At 42.5% G+C, this 19,453-nt stretch overlaps 1 pseudogene; it reads right to left on the bottom strand.

Annotated features, from left to right (window-relative positions):
* Positions 1-7,454: 7,454 nt before the first annotated feature.
* Positions 7,455-10,590, bottom strand: LOC109576334 (oxidation resistance protein 1-like; annotated as a pseudogene).
* Between the last annotated feature and the right edge of the window lie 8,863 nt (positions 10,591-19,453).

Raw genomic sequence — 19,453 nt, 5'->3', positions numbered from 1 at the left:
CAGAGGTCTGACAGGTTCCTATGAGCTCACTGCTTTGCCCCAAGTCCCAGTACACATGAAACCTTGTGTGTACCCTTCTAAGAGTAAAGTCTTTGGTTTCCCCAGTCCTGTGGAGCTTCTGCTCTCAAGCTCTTCTGGCCTTCAGAGCCAAATGTTCTGGGAACTCCTCCTCCCAATGCCAGACCCACAGGCTGGGGAGCCAGTTGTGAAGTTCAGAACTCTCTCTCCTGTGGGAGAACCTCTGTGATGTAATTATTTTCCAGTTTGTGGGTCACCTCCTTAGCGGGCATGGGATTTGATTATATTGCTAAAGCCCCCCTCCTACCATCTCATTGTGGCTTATTCTTAGTCTTTGGGTATAGAATATGCTTTTTCGTAGATTTGAGTCTTTTTTGTTGATGGTGTTTTAGCAGTTAGTTGTGATTTTGATTTTTTTATGATAGGAGATGAGCTCAAGTCCTTCTATTCCACCATCTTGTCCAGAAATCTGATTCATTAATTCTTGTTTACTCCAGGTCTGCACAGTAAAATCGCCCCTTGATTTCCTTCATTGCTCCCCATCTACAACCTGATACAAACAAGAGGGTCAGTCCTTTGGTCTTTTTGTATCTTGTTCATTATTTGCCCAACTGTGCATGCACACAGAGTTTCTCTGTATTTTGTTGCTTGAGGAGATGATTGGCCGTGTATAAGCATTACATGAAAGGGTCCAGGTCCCAGCCCGTCTCATTCCCCCCAAGAAATTCTACACCCCTTATTCTTAAGGGGTAAGGGGCCAAACATTTATTCTTCTGTAACTTCTTCCTTCTGGACAAAAGCCACAGACTGTAGCCTACCCTAGAGGTGTAGAAGTCCCTTGCTGACTTTTCCAAGAACCTGTAGGGACTTGGGCCACTGTCTGCTGTAATGGGTGGGAATTCCTTGAGCCGTCATGAGTCTTACTTGAAACTGTTGGAGCCTAGCAGACACAAAGTTAGCCAAAAGGTTGAACAAACAAGGGCCTAAAAGGAGAACAACAGCAGCCACTAAAGGGCCTTGAAAGGGAAGGAACCAGGTTAACTTTAGGAGGACTCCCTTAAGTATTGATCAGATAGTAAAAATGACATCATCCTTGGCAAAACTGTGAAGTGACTCTGCCTGAGCATGTGTTTCCTTAATATTAACTTCTACCTGTCTTGTCACATTGATCCAGGTGCAGTAGGAAGTATTAGTTATCACACAAACTCCACATTGTTCTGCCAGAAGTTTCTCAAGAGTTAGACGATTGTCAAGAGCTATATTAGCCAAAGAAACGAGAGAAGTATTCATCCCTTTAAGGCTTGTCCCATCTGTTCCATCATATAACCAAGGTGTCTGGTGAGATTTCTCAATTTTGCTTCATGGTAAGTAAAGCCTCCCCATGGAGCTGCAGTCCTATGGCCAGCTCTGCCCCTCTTAAGATCATTCCTAGTGCTCTCCAGGTTCGGTGGTGAGCTGGAGTGATCCTGTTACAGATAAAAATCCCTCTTATCCTGTAGTCCCTATGGTGGACTACAGGGTGGGCTATTCTCCTATAAAGTGGACGTTATCAGTACATTTATAGGCTCTAGCTTGGTTGGAAAAGAACAGGGCCTGGCCATAATTCTGTAACGCATGGTTTGCATGTCTGCAGAGGAAAACAGACCCTTCAGGTGTGCAGACCTAAATGTCTGTCTGACAGTTGTTAAGAATGGACACTCCTTGAGGGACGTAACTGTTATTATACTTAAAAAATTAGGGGACAGCAGAACATTATGTTGATAATTAAGCATATAAAGCTTTACAACATTAAAAAAATATTTATGTATTTAATTTTATTTGGTATGCACCAGTATGACCTTCTGGTAATTGAAATCCAATATGGAATTTTTTAATGATTAGTCAACTCCACAGAGGCAATATACTGCCATGGAACACTGAGGGGGAAAAAAACTGATATATTTATTTACAGTTCTCTATATTGTAAAGATTTGATCTATACACTGTTAGCAACTTTTAATGAGAGCTTTACACAGACAAAGAAACAATACTCTGCATTTCTATTCATATTTGGCAAAAGCATATTAAATAGAATATCAGATTTTCTTTTTCACTAGCATTATGCTTTCTTTAGATAATTATCTAAACTTTCAAAAGACCAAAATATATTCAAGTTCTATACAACTAAAATTACTTAAGCCAAATATTTGGCTTATAATTTCTTTTTTAGAATAAAGTGCTATAAACAACTTACCTTTAAACATTAATTTACAATATACAACATTTATCTGGAAGAGCTTAAATTTCAGCACAAGGTCACTATCATGTGTATAACAGCAGGATTCTTTTTTATGTAAATGAGGCTTCAAAATTACTGATGAATTCTTGCCTTAATGCCTTATTATTGGTTTCCTACAAAAGAGGATAAGAACTACTGATATATTATATCTTTTCTCTTCTTTGAGGTCACTTGGCATTAATTTTCAGATTCAGCAAATCTAGTGAGTTATAATATTCCCCTATAATCATTGCCCTTTTATAATGGCAAATGCTAATGGTAATTAATAACATATACCACTCAAAAAAAACCAAGTTGTTTTTTTCCTTTTGAATAGGAACCTATATTTTGGGAGTTGTGCAACAAAGCTAAAACAACAGGACTATAAAATAGTTTACCTGAAATAGCATGTTGACAAAATATACATCTATTTCATTGTTTTTGTAGTTATGATAATGCCCTGCTAAGCTACCAATATGTAAATAGTATATTTTATTTATATATTAAATCCAGTAGAATCAAGTTCTCAATCTCCTTTGTCATTTTATAACTCTTTATCAGATAATTGAATTATGAAAGCATATGCCAAGACCTGCGGACGATGTGCATTGTGGCCTATTACAATCAGAATTCTCCTCAAATTACATTTTTATTAAAGTGAAATTGAACATACAGGCAAAATTAATACAGAGGATGCTATAGTGTGGATTGAAGCTAGAACTCAGTGATCTAAGAAGTATGCATTGGTTTGGCATGTGTTTTTTCTTTCTAAGATTAAGTTGAGCATTTCGAAAAGTCATTTGTGCCAACCTCACAGATACGACAATATCAAGTATTCATTCCCTCGTTATCTTAAGTTAGATTACTTTAGTAAAACAGTCAGTTCAGTTCAGTCGCTCAGTCGTGTCCGACTCTTTGCAACCCCATGAATTGCAGCACACCAGGCCTCCCTGTCCATCACCAGCTCCCAGAGTTCACCCAAACTCATGTGCATCGAGTCGGTGATGCCATCCAGCCATCTCATCCTCTGTCGTCCCCTTCTCCTTCTGCTCCCAATCCCTCCCAGCATCAGGGTATTTTCCAATAAGTCAACTCTTCGCATGAGGTGGCCAAAGTATTGAAGTTTCAGCTTTAGCATCAGTCCTTCCAATGAGCACCCAGGACTGGTCTTCTTTAGGATGGACTGGTTGGATCTCCTTGCAGTCCAAGGGACTGTCAAGAGTCTTCTCCAACACCACAGTTCTAAAGCATCAATTCTTCGGTGCTCAGCTTTTTTTATAGTCCAACTCTCACATCCATACATGAACACTGGAAAAACCATAGCCTTGACTAGACGGACCTTTGTTGGCAAAGTAATGTCTCTGCTTTTGAATATGCTATCTAGGTTGGTCATAACTTTCCTTCCAAGGAGTAAGCGTCTTTTAATTTCACGGCTGCAATCACCATTTGCAGTGGTTTTGGAGCCCCCCAAAATAAAGTCTGACACTGTTTCCACTGTTTCCCCATCTATTTCCCATGAAGTGATGGGGCCAGATGCCATGATCTTAGTTTTCTGAATGTTGAGCTTTAAGCCAACTTTTTCACCCTCCTCTTTCACTTTCATCAAGAGGCTTTTTAGTTCCTCTTCACTTTCTGCCATAAGGGTGGTGTCATCTGCTTATCTGAGGTTATTGATATTTCTCCCGGTCAGTATGGTTTAAAAGATAATATACCACAATAGGTTCAACAGAAGAACACCATCTAGTTCAGTTCAGTCACGTCCAACTCTTTGCAACCCCATGGAATGCAGCATGCCAGGCCTCCCTGTCCATTACCAACTCCCGGAGTTTACTTAGACTCATGTCCAATGAGTCGGTGATGCCATCCAACCATCTCCTTGTCTGTCGTCCCCTTCTCCCACCTTCAATCTTTCCCAGCATCAGGGTTTTTTCAAATGAGTCAGTTCTTCGCATCAGGTGGCCAAAATATTAGAGTTTCAGCTTCAACATCAGTCCTTCTAATGAACACGCAGGACTGATCTCCTTTAGAATGAACTGGTTGGATCTTCTCAAGAGTCTTCTCCAACACCACAGTTCAAAAGTATCGATTCTTCAGTGCTCAGCTTTCTTTATAGTCCAACTCTCACATCCATACATGACTACTGGAAATACCATAGCTTTGACTAGATGGACCTTTGTTGGCAAAGTAATGTCTCTGCTTTTTAATAAGCTCTCTAGGTTGTTCATAACTTTCCTTCCAAGGAGCAAGCGTCTTTTAATTTCCTGGCTGTAGTCACCATCTGTAGTAATTTTGGAGCCCCCAAAAATAAAGTCTGTCACCGTTTCCCCATCTATTTGCCATGAAGTGATGGGACTGGATGCCATGATCTTAGCTTTCTGAATGTTGAGTTTTAAGCCAACTTTGGTGTCATCTGCATATCTAGGGTTATTGACATTTCTCCTGGCAGTCTTGATTCCAGCTTATGCTTCATCCAGTCCAGCATTTCACATGATGTATGCTGCATATAAGTTAAATAAGCAGGGTGACAATATACAGCCTTGACGTACTCCTTTTTGGAACCAGTCTGTTGTTCCATGTCCAGTTCTAACTGTTGCTTCTTGACCTGTATACAAATTTCTCAGGAGGCAGGTCAGGTGGTCTGGTATTCCCATCTCTTTCAGAATTTTCCACAGTTTGTTGTGATCCACACAGTCAAAGGCTTTGGCATAGTCAATAGAGCAGATGTTTTTCTGGAACTTTCTCGCTTTTTTAATGATCCAACAGATGTTTGCAACTTGATCTCTGGTTCCTCTGCCTTTTCTAAATCCAGCTGGAACATCTGGAAGTTCACTGTTCATGTACTGTTGAAGCGTGGCTTGGATAATTTTCAGCACTACTTTGCTAGCATGTGAGATGAGTGCAATTGTGTAGTAGTTTGAACATTCTTTAGCATTGCCTTTCTTTGGGATTGGAATGAAAACTGACCTTTCCAGTCCTGTGGCCACTGCTGAGTTTTCCAAATTTGCCGGCATACTGAGTGCAGCACTTTCCACAGCATCATCTTTTAGGATTTGAAATAACTCAATTGGAATTTCATCACCTCCACTAGCTTTGTTCATAGTGATGCTTCATAAGGCCCACTTGACTTCACATTCCAGGATGTCTGGCTCTAGGTGAGTGATCACACCATTGTGATTACCTGGGTTGTGAAGATCTTTTTTGTACAGTTCTTCTGTGTATTCTTGCCACCTCTTCTTAATATCTTCTGCTTCTGTTAGGTCCATACCATTTTTGTCCTTTATTGTGGCCATCTTTGCATGAAAAGTTCCCTTGATAGCTCTAATTTTGTTGAAGAGATCTCTAGTCTTTCCCATTCTGTTGTTTTCCTCTATTTCTTTGCACTGATCACTGAGGAAGGCTGTCTTATCTCTCCTTGCTATTCTTTGGAACTCTGCATTCAAATGGGTATATCTTTCCTTTTCTCCTTTGCCTTTCGCTTCTCTTTTCATAGCTGTTTGCAAGGCATTCTCAGATAAACATTTTGCCTTTTTCATTTCTTTTTCTTGGGGATATGGTCTTGATCACTGCCTCCTGTACAATGTCATGAATCTCCATCCATAGTTGATCAGCCACTTTATCTCAGATCTAGTCCCTCAAATCTATTTCTCACTTCCACTGTATAATCATAAGGTATTTGATTTAGGTCATACCTGAATGGTCTAGTGGTTTCCCCTACTTCCTTCAATTTAACTCTGAATTTGGCAATAAGGAGTTCATGATCTCAGCTACAGTTAACTCCTGGTCTTGTTTTTGCTGACTTATAGAGCTTCTCCATCTTTGGCTGCAAAGAATGTAATCAATCTGGTCCCATATTGATCATCTGGTGATGTCCATGTGTAGAGTCTTCTCTTGTGTTGTTGGAAGAGAGTGAGTGCTATGACCAGTGCGTTCTCTTGGCAAAACTCTGTTAGCCTTTGCCCTGCTTCATTCTGTATTCCAAGGCCAAATTTCCCATTACTCCTGGTATTTCTTGACTTCCTACTTTGGCATTCCAGTTCCCTATGATGAAGAGGACATGTTTTTTTTGGTGTTAGCTCTAGAAGGTCTTGTAGGTCTTCATAGAACTGTTCAACTTCAGCTTCTTCAGCATTATTGGTTAGGGCATAGGATTATTGTGATATTGAATGGTTTGCCTTGGAAATGAACAGAGATCATTCTGTCATTTTTGAGACTGCATCCAAGTATTGCATTTCGGACTCTTCTGTTGACTATGATGGCTACTCCATTTCTTCTAAGGGATTCTTGCCCACAGTAGTAGATATAGTGGTCATCTGAGTTAAATTCACCTCTTCTAGTCCATTTTAGTTCGCTGATTCCTAAGATGTCGATGTTCACTCTCGCTGTCTCCTATTTGACCACTTCCAATTTGCCTTGATTCATGGACCTAACATTCCAGATTCCTATGCAATATTGCTCTTTACAGCATCGGACTTTCATTACCAGTCACATCCACAACTGGGTGGTATTTTTGCTTTGGCTCCATCTCTTCCTTTTTTCTGGAGTCACTTCTCCACTGATCTCCAGTAGCATATTGGGCACCTACTGACATCAGGAAGCTTCCATAAGCCTCTTATCCTTCTCCATCAAAGGGCATCAGGCTGAAATACTAACCAATCTGATCACATGGACCATAGCCTTGTCTAACTCAATGAAACTATGAGCCATGCTGTGTCAGTCAGTTCAGTTCAGTCGCTCAGTCGTGTCCGACTCTTTGTGACCCCATGAATCACAGCACACCAAGCCTCCCTGTCCATCACCAACTCCTGGAGTTCACTCAGACTCACATCCTTCAAGTCAGTGATGCCATCCAGCCATCTCATCCTCTGTCGTCCCCTTCTCCTCCTGCCCCCAATCCCTCCCAGCATCAGAGTCTTTTCCAATGAGTCAACTCTTCACATGAGGTGGCCAAAGTACTGGAGTTTCAGCTTCAGAATCATTCCCTCCAAAGAAATCCCAGGGCTGATCTCCTTCAGAATGGACTGGTTGGATCTCCTTGCAGTCCAAGGGACTCTCAAGAGTCTTCTCCAACACCACAGTTCAAAAGCATCAATTCTTCGATGCTGTATAGGGCCACCCATGTCGGACAGGTCATAGTGGAGAGTTCAGACAAAATGTGGTCCACTGGAGAAGGGTTGACAGTTTACTTTTGTTTAAATCCTATTGCTTCCTGACAAGGAATACTTTTCTTTTTCAACTCCTTCTTGCCGTAGTGAATTCTCATTCAGAGGAAAATCCTGGTTACCTTTTATGCCTAAGTTTGTTCTTTAGGACCTGATGTTTCTTGAAGACCTTCTGTAGCCTGTTCTCCTTCCTTAGTGGCCATTTCAAGATTATTTAAGCCAGTTTTAGGAGAGAGTCCCCACTTCATTGGTAGTATGTCCAGAATCAGATTTAAGTGACCAGGAGTTCTAGCAGCCTCTGATATGACTGTCGAACATTCTGCTGCACTCTGTTTGATGGTCTGCATAGACTTGATGCACCAGGTGATTTATGTTGCTGCAGCTCATCTGAAGAAATAAAAAAGAAAGAAACTCTCTCCTCTTGTAAAGGAGAGAGTTCTGATTCCATCAGCGTCTTCAGAAAGAGACTCTTGGTGCTCCTAGGAGCAGTGCTGGCACTATCATTGCCTGTATCACGGATTCTTGAGTCTATTTCATCAGTGTTACTTCTTGTCATTTTCTTTAGGTGGCAGAAGTCCCTTCCTGATGACTGATCTATCTCCATGAGTAAGGATGCCTTTATTTTTCCATCCAAAATTTTCTTTGTAGATTGCAGATATACAATTCCATTGGCTACATGATGCCATATTCCTCACAGCCGTTCTCTTGAACCAAGGGGTCTGTTTTATGTGGATCAAATGTTATGTTATTTGGTGTAACTAGCAACATACCACTGACTGTGCTCTTGCCACTGGTAGTATATCTGCAGTTAACTTTAAGAAATTTCTCACTAAGTGTTTCTTCCTCTTCAGAAGTGGAAGATACAACTCATGCAGGTCGAATACCAGTAAAAGCAGTTGAGGGAGTTCCTTCTTTTGAGTGGACTACATCAGGATTAGTAGTCTTATCAAATTCAGCCTCAGATGATGTTTGTGACAGAGGACTTATGGGGCTTAGAGATGGAGGGTGCTCAACACTGGAGACTTATTCAGAATTGAGAACATTATAAAACCTGTCCATTAACAACTGCTAGGGAGAATATTTAATTGAACAAGTTTGTTGAGCTTGTATCAAATTTCAGGGCTATACTATTCAAAGAATCCTTTGATTCAACAGTATATTCAATAGTCCCTTTGGGTTTCTGAAAAGGTATTCTTCTCTCATCTTTCTTGTCTAGAGTTTTTTTGGCCAGTGTCCCAGACAGGAATGCAAGTCCACCAGAATGTGTGGTGGGGTGGGAGCTGGAGTGTAGGAATTGGAGAGCAATCCCAGAGTGAGGACTACTTTTGAGTGCAGGGAGATGGCCTGAGGAGACAGGAGGGAGGAGAGTGTGGTGGGAAATGCTTTTGGAGGAAAGCCAGGCTGTCCCAGAGGCAGAGCCCTACTGCTGAGTCGCGTGCAGCATGTGGAGCCTTCACTGTTAGCCTCTCTGTGTACGCTCTACAGCATTTTAAACTAGATGCTCATGCATGATCCTGCTGACACCAGTTGGGGGTTGCATTCCATAGGCCTGATCACTGTTTGTCTGGAATCCCACAGGTGGGTTTACTTGGATTGACCGGGTGGATGGAATGTTGCCTTCCCATCACTCACATCGCCCTTCTGCATTGTTTAGGGATGTGGGGCCATAGTTTGAAACATGGCATCAGTGGGTAAGGTTGTAGGATATCTGGTGTATTATGCCTCGGAAGAGTTTTCGGAGCATGTGAAACAAGTGCTGTATGTACAGTTTAATGTAGCGTGCCCCACACCTTGGATCCAGTTGTATGTGGGAGTCAGGATAAAGCATTGGAATAGCCCCCTGGAAGGTGTGTGTGTGTGACTAGTGGAGGTGAAGGGGTGGCAGTTTTACCCCATTTAGATTGTTAATTACCGCTGGACCCAGCAGGTTCAGGGGAAATGCATGAAGAGGGTAATAGCCAGCTGGGGTTGTTAATGGCGTATCCAGCATTCTTTTAAATGGCCTCCCTGGTAGCTCAGCTGGTAAAGAATCTGCCTGCAATGCAGGAGATCCCAGTTTAATTCCTGGGTTGGGAAGATCTGGAGAAGGGATAGGCTACCCACTCCAGTATTCTTGGGCTTCCCTGGTGACTCAGCTAGTAAAGAATCCCCCTGCAATGTGGGAGACCTGGGTTCCATCCCTGGGTTGGGAAGATCCCCTGGAGAAGGGAAAGGCTACCCACTCCAGTATTCTGGCCTGGAGAATTCCATGGACTGTATAGTCCATTGGTTCACAAAGAATTGGACAAGACTCTTTTAAATGTTCCGCTTGAAATACGATTCTCGAATATCAATAGTAATAAAAGGCCTTCCATAGATCATTTCAAATGGGCTAAGACTCAGACCACTCCTGGGGTCTACATGGACCTTTAGTAGTGCAATAAGAAGAAAGTTGGTCCAAAGTTCATGAGTTTCTTGACAGAGCTTTGCTGTGGTTTTCTTTAAAGTGTGGTTCATTTTCTCTACCTTCCCTGAAGACTGGGGCAGCCAAGAGATGTTTACTTTACGGTGTATCCCTAGGGGCATAGTAAGTCCCTGTGAGATTTGGGCTATAAAAGAGGGCCTGTTACTGTTCTGGAGGGACTTTGGAAGTCCAAATCAAGGGATTATTTCTTTTAAAAGGGACTTATAGATTTCCATAGCCTTTTCAGATCAGGCAGAAAAGGCTTCAACCCATCTAGTGAAAAGTATCAGAAGATATTTATATCCTGATTGTGGGGGCATTTAAGTGAAATCTACCAGTCTCCGCCCACCTCCACCCCAGATATGTCACTTGGCATTGGATTGGCCTAAGTAATGATGGGGGTATTGAGTGGGTCTGTGGGTTATTCTGGTCACATAAATCACAGGCAAGCATTACTTGTTTTTCTGTTCTTTTAAGCCCCTTCCCTGAGAAAGCCTTTTGTGTCAAGTCCCATAGTGCACCCCTCCCATGATGGGTGGCATCATGTAAACTCTTAGTTTCCATTGTAGGGACTCAGGAATTAGAACCTTACCCTCCTTTTTATACCAGACTGTGCTTCCCTTCTCATAGCCCTGTTTCTCAGCATTTTCTTGTTCTTTTGGAGAATACTGGGGAAGGCTACAGAGTTCAGGGTGATCAATCACTAGGGCCATAACTTGTTCAGGCTCTTGCAGTTGAGCTGCCTTTTTTGCAATTTGATAAACTTTGCTGTCTCCTTGGCTCACAAGAGATCCATTCCTCTGATGGCCCCTACAGTGGCTACCCGGGTTGGGAGCTGCACCCCATCTAAATGAGCCAGAATCACATCTTTATGTTTTATAGGAGAATTTCTAGTGGTTAACATTCCTCTTTCTTTCCAAATGGTAGTATGAGCATGTAGCATGTGGAACCCATAGTTAGAGTCAATAGAAGCATTTAATTTCTTATCCTTCCCTAACTGCAAAGCTCCCATTAGTGAATTAGTTCCACATCTGTGCTGATGTCTGGGTTGGTGGGGCCTTTGCTTCTGTGACTTGATCTAGACTAGCAATGGCATGCCCCACCTTTCAGGTTCCCATTTCTATAAAACTGCTCCCATAAGTAAACCATTTGACCTCATGGCTGTCAAGAGATTCATCTAGAAGATCAGATCTGCTGGAGTAAGTTTGTTCTATGGTGTTTATACAATGATGCAGTAAGTCTCCACTCTCAACTACTGGAAGCAGAGTTGCTGGGTTCAGGGTTTGGCACACTTATAATGTTGAGGGTCTCTGTTAGGAGGGCCTGATATCTTGTTAACCTTCCTCCAGTCAACCAATGATGATCTTTGACTTCCAGCACTGACTGTACCTGATAAAGGCTTAACACATCTTTGTGTTGACCCAGGGTAAGCTGGGAAGCCTCATTAACCAGCAAGACTATGGCTGCTATTGCCAGCAGGCAGTTTGGTCATTACAAGGCCACTGTGTCCAGTTGTTTTGAAAAATAAGCCACTGGTCTCTGATGTGGTCCCAGATTTTGGGTCAGGACTCATAGTACTATCCCCGATCTCTTGTGAATGTATAGGGTAAAGGGCTTGTCCAAATTTGGAAGTCTCAGTGCTAATGCTCTGCTTAACACAGTCTTTAGAGTCACTGGTGGTTGCTCTTTCAACGAAGGGATTCCCTTTCTTCTTCCTTTAGAGCCTCAGAGAAGGCTTTGGCTTTAAGGCCATAATTTGGAATCCAGATGTGACAGAACCCAGTCATCCTGAGAAAGCCTTGGAGTTGCCTCTCTTTGGTTGGAGATCATAATCACCAGTTGCTCTTGTCTGACCTGTGGCCCCAGGGGTCAAAACAGATCCTAAATATTGAACCCATTGCTGTGATATTTGAGCCTTGGTTGATGAGATATATCCCTTTTTGACCAGAAAATTTAAGACCTTAACAGTATTTTGATCTGAGTCTTGTTCGGTCTCACTACTTATCAATCAATCATCAACATATTGTAGCAGAGTTCCCTTTTCAAGGATCACATCCCTTGCTAATGCATTTCCAAAAATAATGGGGGCTGTCCTGAACACCCTGTGGAAGCACTGTCCATGTATATTGGGTAGCCTCCAGGGTGTCAGGGTCCCTCCATACAAAGACAAAAGGATACTGGGAGTATGGATGGAGGGGAATACAGAAAAATGCATCTTTGAGGTACCAAACAGAGAAATACCGAGCGCTCCGCAGCGTGCGGTGACAAGGTGTGTGGGTTTGGCATCCGTGGGTGAACAGGGATGACTGCCTCCTTCATTGCTCTAAGTCTTGCACAAACTGACGATGCTGTCCATTAGGCTTCTGACTGGGGAGGATCAGGGTGTTTCAAGGGGATTGGCAGGGCCTAATGAGTCTGCATTTTAGAAACTTGGTGACCGGTGGCTGGAGTCCCCTCAGGGCTTCTTACTTTCAAGGATATTCTCTCTGGATGTTCCCTCCCAGGCCTTACTCTTATTTCTGTACAGGGGAACATGTTTTGCCCTGCTTGGCACTGAAGTATCTTAAACTGCTGTTATCTACTTGCTCTGTAATTTCTTGGGGGATGTCTTGGAAAATATTTTGATGACCAGCAGGTGGGTCATTGAGGGCTACCAATAGATGCATTCTCTGTTTGAATTCTCTGCCTGTTTGGACTTCACCCTTTAGGGGACTGGAATGCAAAAGTAGGAAGTCAAGAAACACCTGGAGTAACAGGCAAATTTGGCCTTGGAATACAGAATGAAGCAGGGCAAGGACTAATAGAGTTTGGCCAAGAAAATGCACTGATCATAACAAACACCCTCTTCCAACAACACAAGAGAAGACTCTACACATGGACATCACCAGATGGTCAACACCGAAACCAGACTGATTACATTCTTTGCAGCCAAAGATGGAGAAGCTCTATACAGTCAGCAAAAACAAGACCAGGAGCCGACTGTGGCTCAGATCATGAACTCCTTATTGCCAAATTCAGACTTAAATTGAAGAAAGTAGGGAAAACCACTAGACCATGCACATATGACCTAAATCAAATCCCTTATGATTCTACAGTGGAAGTGAGAAATAGATTTAAGGGCCTAGATCTGATAGATAGAGTGCCTAATGAACTATGGAATGAGGTTTGTGACATTGTACAGGGGACAGGGATCAAGACCATCCCCGTGGAAAAGAAATGCAAAAAAGCAAAATGGCTGTCTGGGGAGGGCTTACAAATAGCTGTGAAAAGAAAAGAAGTGAAAAGCAAAGGAGAAAAGGAAAGATATAAGCATCTGAATGCAGAGTTCCAAAGAATAGCAAGAAGAGATAAGAAAGCCTTCTTCAGTGATCAATGCAAAGAAATAGAGGAAAACAACAGAATGGGAAAGGCTAGAGATCTCTTCAAGAAAATTAGAGATACCAAGGGAAAATTTCATGCAAAGATGGGCTCAATAAAAGACAGAAATGGTATGGACCTAACAGAAGCAGAAGATATTAAGAAGAGATGGCAAGAATACACAGAAGAACTGTACAAAAAACAATCTTCACGACCCAGATAATCACGATGGTGTGATCACTGACCTAGAGCCAGACATCCTGGAATGTGAAGTCAAGTGGGCCTTAGAAGGCATCACTACGAACAAAGCTAGTGGAGGTGATGGAATTCCAGTTGAGCTATTCCAAATCCTGAAAGCTGATGCTGTGAAAGTGCTGCACTCAATATGCCAGCAAATGTGGAAAACTCAGCAGTGGCCACAGGACTGGAAAAGCTCAGTTTTCATTCCAATCCCAAAGAAAGGCAATGCCAAAGAATACTCAAACTACCACACAATTGCACTCATCTCACACGCTAGTAAAGTAATGCTCAAAATTCTCCAAGCCAGGCTTCAGCAATATGTGAACCGTAAACTTCCTGACGTTCAAGCTGGCTTTAGAAAAGGGAGAGGAACCAGAGATCAAATTGCCAATATCCGCTGGATCATGGAAAAAGCAAGAGAGTTCCAGAAAAACATCTATTTCTGCTTTATTGACTATGCCAAAGCCATTGACTGTGTGGATCACAATAAACTGTGGAAAATTCTGAAAGAGATGGGAATACCAGACCACCTGATCTGCCTCTTGAGAAATCTGTATGCAGGTCAGGAAGCAACAGTTAGAACTGGACATGGAACAACAGACTGGTTCCAAATAGGAAAAGGAGTATGTCAAGGCTGTATATTGTCACTCTGCTTATTTAACTTATATGCAGAGTACAGTATGAGAAATGCTGGGCTGGAAGAAGCACAAGCTGGAATCAAGATTGCTGGGAGAAATATCAATAACCTTAGATATGCAGATGATACCACCCTTATGGTAGAAAGTGAAGAGGAACTCAAAAGCCTCCTGATGAAAGTGAAAGTGGAGAGTGAAAAAGTTGGCTTAAAGCTCAACATTCAGAAAACGAAGATCATGGCATCACTTCATGGGAAATAGATGGGGAAACAGTGGAAACAGTGGCTAACTTTATTTTTTTGGGCTCCAAAATCACTGCAGATGGTGACTGCAGCCATGAAATTAAAAGATGCTTACTCCTTGGAAGGAAAGTTATGTCCAACCTAGATAGCATATTCAAAAGCAGAGACATTACTTTGCCAACAAAGGTTCATCTAGTCAAGGCTATGGTTTTTCCTGTGGTCATGTATGGACGTGAGAGTTGGACTGTGAAGAAGGCTGAGCACTGAAGAAATGATGCCTTTGAACTGTGGTGTTGGAGAAGACTCTTGAGAGTCCCTTGGACTGCAAGGAGATCCAACCAGTCCATTCTGAAGGAGATCAGCCCTGGGATTTCTTTGGAAGGAATGATGCTAAAGCTGAAACTCCAGTACTTTGGCCACCTCATGCGAAGAGTTGACTCATTGAAAAAGACTGATGCTGGGAGGGATTGGGTGCAGGAGGAGAAGGGGACAACAGAGGATGAGATGGCTGGATGGCATCACTGACTCAATGGACGTGAGTCTGGGTGAGCTCCAGGAGTTGGTGATGGACAAGGAGGCCTGGTGTGCTGCGATTCATGGGGTCGCAAAGAGTCGGACACAACTGAGCGACTGAACTGAACTTATTTAGCAGCTCTCTCCCAAGGAAGGCATTCTGGCATATACTAAAAGGAGTGAGTAATATTAATGGACCCGACTTCATAGGCAAGGGGAGACATAAATTACGAGGAACTGGGGCCCATCAAGTTGCCCCTGGATCATCCCATAGGAGGGCACTCAGGACATTCCCCTTCCAGTGACCTCCTTCTGACAAAAGGTACTCTGATCCGGGTCCAGGAAGCTTCTTGGCAGCCTGTCCAGCCTTCTCAGCCCTCTGGGGTCCCCTCAAGGTGGTGGGTGAGTCAGAGCAGCCAAAAGCTCTGTTTTCTTTATTAACCTCTTATCCTTATTGGTCTTGTCTGTTAAGTCTTGGTTGTTATAGACCTTGAAAGACCTCCTTTATCAAGGTTGACAATGAGGTTTGGGGCCCAGCCTTGAGCTTTCATATTTTTCTCCTAATGTCAGGAGTTGTTGCTGTTCATTCGCTTGGTCATGTCTGAATCTTTGCACCCCATGGACTGCAGCATGCCAGGCTTCCCTGTCCATCACCATCTCCCAGAGTTTACTCAAACTCATGTCCATTGAGTCAGTGATGCCATCGAACCATCTCATCCTCTGTTGTCCCCTTCTCCTCATGCCTTCAATCTTTCCCAGCATCAGGGTCTTTTCCAATGAGTCGGCCCTTCCAGTCAGGTGGCCAAAGTATTGGAGCTTCAGCTTCAGTCCTTTCAATGAATATTCAGTATTGATTTCCTTTAGGACTGACTGGTTTGATCTCCTTGCTGTCCGAGGGACTCTAAAGAGCCTTCTCCAACACCACAGTTCAAAAGCATCAATTCTTTGGCACTCAGCCTTCTTTATGGTCCAGCTCTCACATCCATACAGGACTATTGGATAAACCATAGCTTTGACTAGATCGACCTTTGTCAGCAAAGTAATGTCTCTGCTATTTAGGTTTGTCATAAATTTTCTTCCAAGGAGCAAGCATCCTTTAATTTCATGGCTGCAGTCACCATCTGCAGTGATTTTGGAGCCCAAGAAAATAAAGCCTGTCATTGTTTCTGTTTTTTCCCCATCTATTTGCCATGAAGTCATGGGACCAGATGCCATGATCTTTATTTTTTGAATGTTGAGTTTTAAGCCAGCTTTTTCGCTCTCCTTTCACTTTTATCAAGAGGCTCTTTAGTTCCTCTTCACTTTCTGCTGTAAGGGTGGTGTCATCTACATATCTGAGGTTATTGATATTTCTCCCGGCAATCTTGATTCCAGTTTGTGCTTCATCGAGCCCTGCATTTCACGTGATGTACTCTGCATATAAGTTAAATAAGCAGGGTGACAATATACAGCCTTGACGTACTCCTTTCCCAATTTGGAACCAGTCCTTTGTTCCATGTCCAGTTCTAACTGTTGCTTCTTGACCTGCATAAAGGTTTCTCAGGAGGCAGGGAAGATGGTCTGGTATTCCCATCTCTCTTAGAATTTTCCATAGTTTGTTATGATCCACACAGTCAAAGGCTTTAGCGTAGTCAATAAAGCAGAAATAGATGTTTTTCTGGAATTCTCTTGCTTTTTCTATGTTCCAATGAATGTTGGCAATTTGATCTCTGGTTCCTCTGCCTTTCCTAACTCCAGCTTGTACATCAGGAAGTTCTCAGTTCACATACTGTTGAAACCTGGCCTGGAGAATTTAGAGCATTACTTTGCTAGCATGTGAGATGAGTGCAATTGTGCAGTAGTTTGAGTGTTCTTTGGCATTGTCTTTCTTTGGGATTGAATGAAAACCGACCTTTGAGTTTTCCAAATTTGCTGGCATATTGAGTGTAGCACTTTCACAGCATCATCTTTTAGGATTTGAAATAGCTCAGCTGGAATTCCATCACATCCACTAGCTTTGCTCGTAGTGATTTTTCCTAAGTCCCACTTGACTTTGCACTCCAGGATGTCTGGCTCTAGGTGAGTGATTACACCACTGTGGTTATCTGGGTGGTTAAGAATCTTATTTGTATAGTTCCTTGTGTATTCTTGCCACCTCTTCTTAACATCTTCTGCTTCTGTTAGGTTCATACTATTTCTGTCCTTTATTGTGTCCATCTTTGCATGAAATGTTCCCTTGGTATCTCTAATATTCTTTAAGAGATCTCTAGTCTTTCCCATTCTATTGTTTTCCTCTATTTTTTTGCATTGTTCACTTAGAAAGGCTTTCTTATCTCTGTCTGCTATTCTTTGGAACTCTGCATTCAGATGGATATATCTTTCCTTTTCTCCGTTGCCTTTCATGTCTCTTTTTGTAGCTATTTGTAAGGACTCCTTAGACAACCATTTGATAAAAAGCATAGCCAGTAGTGTCTCCCTTCTGTGGACTGAGGGTGTATATTCATGTACTAGCTGGCTCAGGAAGATTGCAGCTTTCCATCTTTCTTCTCTGTAACCTCTTAGAACTTACCTAGTTTACAGGCTTTACCATACACTTTTTCATTCCTTCCGATAGACAAATAACATGTCTCATCCTAGCGTGGCCTACTTGATCTTCATAGTCCCAGCGTGGGTCATGTTCTGGGACTGCATCCTCACTCCCCTGATAAATTTGCTGATGCGGGTTGGTGGCCAGTAGGCCATCTGCCTGTTCCCTGGTGTTTCTCAGTATATGCTCAGCTTGCAACAGTAGGCCCGAATGACCGTGATGTTCTGCCAGGTGAGAGTGTGTCAACCCCAGCCTGACAAATTTGGTCCTAAACTTGTCAGGGTTCTCTGAGAACCTGCCACATCTCTGCTTACAGATTCCCAAGTCTCCCACTGAAAAGGGGACGTGCATTCTAGCTGCTTCCTGAAGGGGGTAAAGGCTTTGTGGGACAAAAGTGGGGGGTTAACTTTGAACCTGATCAGAGCTCCGCTGGGAAAAGCACTGGGGCACTGATTTGGGGGTTTCGATTTGTCAGGGTGGTGAGGTGGGAGTCCAGGAGCTGAAGGAGGTGGTGAAGGGGAAGAAAAAGGGGCTCAAGAAGGAGGCTTAGAGTGCCGATGACTAATTAAGAGACTGGAAGACGGGGGGTCTGTGAGAACGTCTGGCTCCCAATCTTTGGGAACAACATAGGCATAGAGGCTCCACACACATGATAAAAATCCCTCAGGCCTGAGTCTCGGTTAAGTATAAAGGTCTGCACACACGGGACCTTTCTCCATTTTGGGGACTGCTTACAAAAATAGATCCAGTAGTAAAATGGTGTTAAAGTTTAAGAGATCCAGTTGATCATTGGAGCTGGGTGATGGATACATAGGAGTTCATTATACTCTTCTTTTGAAAAGATTTGTATTTTTTTCTGTTGAAGTATAGTTGATTTGTAGCATTGCATTGATTTCTGCTGTGCAGCAGGGTGGTTCAGTTGTACATGTGTATATATTCTTTTTTGTATTCTTTTCCACTGTTGTTTTTCACAGAATATAGAGTGTGGCTCCTTGGGCTGCACAACGGGGCCTTGTTGTTTATACTTGTTTCATTGCACTATTCTGTTTATTTGTATACATTTGAATTTTTCCACAACAAAAGTGCTTTCCTTAAAAAAGCAAGCTGTGAGAGATGTACAATGTGGTATCATTTATATCAAGGTTGAAAACATAAACAGAAAAATAGACTTTATAGATTTATACTTTTGTGGTAAATGCTTAAGAAAAAACAAACACATGGAAATCATAACAGCTGATTTGACCTTAGTGGTTACTATTGGATGGCAAGAAAAGGATTCAAAAGCCTTTATAATATTCTGTGTATTTATTGGGGCTTCCCAGGTGGTTCAGTGGTGAAGACTCTGCCTGCAATGTATCAGACACGGGTTTGATCCCTGTATTTTGGGAAGCTACCCTGGAAAATGAAATGGCAAACTATTTCAGTATCCTTGCCTGGGAAATCCCACGGACAGAGGAGCCTGGCCGGCTATACTCCATGGGGTCAGAAAAGAGTTGGACACAACTGAGCGACTCAACAACAACGTTTTCATTAAGTTATTCTCTGTTTAAAAAGAACCAAAACAACACACTTAAGGGATCCATTCTGTGACCACTTCTCCTGGTCACCCAGTACATATTGGCACCAGGCTGCACTGTAAAAGAAAATCAGTTTATTTCTTTTTAAACTGTGTTATTTAAACTGTCTCCAGTTGTTAAGAATGCAGAGATACCCTGGGCATTTCTCATATTTACATTAATCTGAAATGTACACTGGCGAGTTTCTTTTATATTTCTGAGAATGCATATAAGTGCTCAGTTTCCTTTAAGCCAATTAAAAACAGCTCATTTACAAGTTAATTTTTACATACAGACAGAACCAGAGATCCAATAGCTTTCCCGTCAGAGTTTAAAAGTCCTCTTTTTTTCCTCCGTCTGGGGGACCTTAGGTAGATCAGATAGTTCCTAGAGCCAGGCAGAACAGTTAACATTGGAGGCAGGGGGGAGAAAGGCAAGCTACTTTTCTTTTCTGCCAGTGGTGGTCT

This window comes from Bos indicus, chromosome 2, assembly GCF_029378745.1.
Source record: "Bos indicus isolate NIAB-ARS_2022 breed Sahiwal x Tharparkar chromosome 2, NIAB-ARS_B.indTharparkar_mat_pri_1.0, whole genome shotgun sequence".
Lineage (NCBI taxonomy): Eukaryota > Metazoa > Chordata > Mammalia > Artiodactyla > Bovidae > Bos > Bos indicus.
This window is presented reverse-complemented; position numbering and strand designations above follow the sequence as displayed.